The sequence below is a fragment of the Cryptomeria japonica genome, chromosome 9, assembly GCF_030272615.1.
Source record: "Cryptomeria japonica chromosome 9, Sugi_1.0, whole genome shotgun sequence".
NCBI classification, from domain to species: Eukaryota; Viridiplantae; Streptophyta; class Pinopsida; order Cupressales; family Cupressaceae; genus Cryptomeria; species Cryptomeria japonica.
Window position 1 is genome coordinate 505,192,383 of NC_081413.1, and position 4,495 is coordinate 505,196,877.

The following is a 4,495-nucleotide window of genomic DNA, read 5'->3' on the forward strand; positions in this document are numbered from 1 at the left end:
GAATCTTGCATTCTGCAAGACTTGATTCCTAATAGACTCATTAAGAACCATTTTAACTTCACCAGTAGACCAAAGACCCATTTAATCTTTATTTCTATCTAAACTTTTTCAATTTCTCCCTAGATTACATCCCTTTTAGAAGAACTCGGACAATCATTGCATACATATAATTTATGGCTAAAATTTTGGTACTTATCCTATGCTTTCTAAAATTGTGCAGTCATTTGTTACCATTAATGCTTTGCTAGCACAGTTAATTACATCCTCTATGGGTTTTAACCCATGAATCAATGTACATAAATGAACAGATTGGATTGAGCAGCAAACTCATATCTATAATTCTTTCAATCTGATCCAATACAGCTAGATACTTCATCGTTGAGTGTGTATATTTGTCCATTTTCTCTTTGATATCATGTGGCAGAGAAAAGGTGGCATAAGTAGTGGGTCCATCTTGTCCTAAAAGCTAAGATCAACCTGGTGAAATTCTATTGGTTTCAATAAATCCATGGGTCTGAGCATAAAGAACAGATCCTCTGGTATTCGTCAATCTTCTCTGACAGATCCTCTGCTCTCAGATGTATGTCTATGGATCTCTAAGTCAATTGGGTGCAGAGTTTGAGTCTCTAGATCTGCGAATATTCATTTCTTGGCTTATGTAATATCTTTAGATGTTGATCATACATTAGTTTTAAATGGATTAAAGCTCCAAATGTTGATGTTTTAAGTTTTGAATTTACAGTGGATGATGTCTTACGGTTCATTGTATGAACATGAAGACTCCCGAGTATATGTTCATTAATTTCTTATGCCATCTTTGTAATTGATTATAAATTCTTTCAATCAAGGAATAGAGATTACTTACAATGGTGATAAATTTTCACAATGTATAAGAATATAATTGAAAATAAATGGATTTATTTGGTATCATAATATATTTTTTATGATTTATTTGAAGATCGTAGTGTACTTTAAATTAGAAGATCAAGTTTTAACCAAGCAACTTTCCTTTGAAAATTATACATCATCATTATGACATAAGTAAATAGAGTGATTGTATTCTATAGAGTCTATAGTCTAACTCCCAAAGTATTCAAGATACTCAAAATGTCTTAATACTAAGGCCATAAGAACCAAGGTAGTTGCAAAGAATATCATCTAACAAGCCTTGATTCCATTACTAACAGTTTTATGATAATACTAAGTACTATATACAAGTTAAAATAATTGAATATTTCATATGATTAATGCCATTCCTAACTAGTTAGTAGATCAAACATTAGGTAAAACATAATATTACTAACAGATCTGATGCATATAGTGACTTTTGATGTAACATGTATTGGGGGGTGGGGTTTGGTGGGTGGGAGGTGCTTTGTCTATTCTGCCATTATTTGTATTCTTGGGTTAGGATTGGAGGTTTTCTTGCTGGTTCTTTCCTCCAAGAACCCTTGAACCAGTTTTATTAGTTATATTATTAATATATCAGTGGCTTGCCACTTTTGCCCCCCACGCCCCCCCCCCCCCCAAAAAAAAACATGCATATAGATTTTAATGAAAACTATAAAAAAAAGGTGAATTTTTAAGATGAAGAAGACAAGTAAATTCTAGACCTTATTCATATAAAGAACTTATTATTTTACATTCTATCACATGCATAAGATTTGGGTAACTATAAATCATAATATGCGTGCGCGCGCACACACATGTATTGATAAATTTCCAAAAGGATTGTACTTTGGGACTATGGTTGACAAACTTTTTTATAGAATTTTTAATTAAAATTAAACCCATTACAAATGACAATGCATTATTTTCAACTATGCAAATTTTTTTTTAATTTTTTAATATATTTTTTATATTTAATAATCAATTTTAAAAAAAACATTAGAAACATGAAATGACATATCTTAGTATTTTTAAGTAACTTTTTTTGGAAAAAATATTATGTTTAACCAATCTAGACATCATTCTCTACAAGAGGAAGAAAAAATTTCATGTTAAAATTATTTTAGGTCAAATTATGTTGTCTATATATGAGGAGTTTTAAAAAAACACCTTAATTTGAGCAAAAAATTTAATTAAAATAAATATTTACTAAAAGTTACAAAAATATCTTGATCATTCTTCAACACCATGTTGATATTTTCACAATAGGATATTTAAAGATTGATTAATTACTTATTAATAAGATTTACATATTATACATGAACAAAGATGAGGTAAAATGATGATTTTATTAACACAAAGGCATGAAAGCCAATTTTACAATCATAAAGATGAAAAAATTGCATAATCCTGTCACAAAAAAGAAGAAGAAAGAACCCTTACAATGAACACAAAAGTTCCTTTTATTCACAATAAGAGCGTAGAAAAACTAATCTTCTAAGAAAGAAGAGATAGAAACACTAGCTACCAACACAACCAATCATATCTAAACATGTGCACCTCATATATTGAGCTAGAGGCATATAAAAGAATTCCTAACACCATAGCAATGCTGCGTCATTGGTGAATCCATGCATGAAGTGCAAAACCCATGTGAAATGTGCTAAACAAATGTGGCCAAGCATGGTCTACTAACAAAAAGGAGTTTGCAATCCAATAAATGAAGCATGGGCACCATTCTTCCCCATGGAATATATAAAAAGTATATTTAAAATCCTTTATGAAGATCCATGAATTGAGATTTTGTTGTTATGGTTTCTACAACATTAATGGTGTTTTTTGGATCAAAAGATGAAAATTTGGTAGGTGACAAGAAGTCGAGAGGCAATAAGTACTTGGTTCTAGGTTTTGACCAAGACTCATGGACACAGAAGGAATTACAAATAAGTAAGGAGTTGGGGATGGGGAGGAACTTGGAATTGAAGACTTGGTTCTAAGTTTCAGTCGAGACCCATGTTCCAACAAGGAACTAGGAAGAAGTGAGGAACAAGGGGTTGGGGATGAGGAGGTACCTATAATTAGGGACTTAGTGTTGGCAATTGACACTCTACTGGTTAGGCTTCATTATGTTATCATTGATGGCAACATGTTTTTGGGTTCAGGCTTCATATAGTATACCGACAGGCACTTCACAGACTCTACACCGGCACCGACAGGATAGAAGATTTCTTTGGTCATCGGCAATGCAAGCCGACATGGTATGATAAAGGATATCGGTATTGAAGGCCGACACATCTTGGATCTGGCATCGACAACTTGTTTAATGCTTATTCATTTATGTTATTGGGTCGACATGTATTATGTAATTATATATATCCTTGTAAGCCGACATAAGGCATAAATTTGTATAGGGTATATATAGGATATGCATAGATAGAAAAGTGTGGAATGAATAAGGTTATGGATGTAATGTAATGCAAAATATATGAGAGAGAATATGTATGTGAGGAATTCATTGTAAGGGTTATTCCGGTACTGAGGTTTTAACAGGAACAAACAAAGCGTTAACTGGAACTGTATGTTGGCATAGGAGATGCTATCTTTTGCAGTTCAACACTTCTCCGGATTGTAGTCTGGATTTGTATGTAGTCAATGAGACTCCTTTTGTGATGAGCAGTGTGCTCTAGGCTATAAGCCTTCCTGCAAGTGCAAGCCCCAAAATATATTGTAATATCTCTTCATATGGCCAATGGATTGATATTGTGGGTCACAAATCCCACCGTGGTTTTTCCTCATTGAGGTTTTCCACGTATAAATCTGTGTGTTAATGTTCTCATTTATATGTTTGGCTTATTGGTTGCATTACTTCTTTCAATTCTATTTATACCGGTATACTGATTGGTGTATGTGTGTTTTATTAAGGCTAATTTTTTTTATTCCGGTATAACACTGATTCACCTCCCCCTCTCAGTGTTATTGGTTTCCAACACTTAGTTCTATGTATTGGTCAAGACTTGTGGCCCACCATGGAACAAGGAAGAAGTGGGGAGCAATGACAAGGAGGAACTTGAAATTAGGGACTTGGTTCTAAGTTTTGGTTGAAACCCATAGCGTGAAAAGGAACTAGAAAGAAGTGGGGAGTGAGAGATGAGGAAGAACTTGCAACCTAGTCCACTTGTTTTTGAGATTTATCTCAACTTTTCATCGATTTGACATTTGAAAAACCTATAAAATATAAACTCCTTCGAACTTCACCTCTTTCAATAAATTTTGTGTTTAATGAACTAGTGTTCATGTAGAATGACCTTAAGTGAACTCACCTTCTTATGAACCAAAGAGTTTACAAATTGAGAAATTTGCCAAAACTAAGTATTTTTGGTAGCTTTGCCTTTTGACAAACCAAGTGGTTTGTGAATTAAGTTGGCCATTTTTGCTATCTTCTCAAATAGGCATTTGATTGAAGTTTGGGAAAGGGAAACCACAACTACTAGAAGTATGTTTGAACATGCTACCACAATTACTAGAAGTATGTTTGAGCATGATTAACCCATTTAATATTTTTCAAATGGATTATAACTAATGGGAAATAAAGGGGCAGGAAATTCAT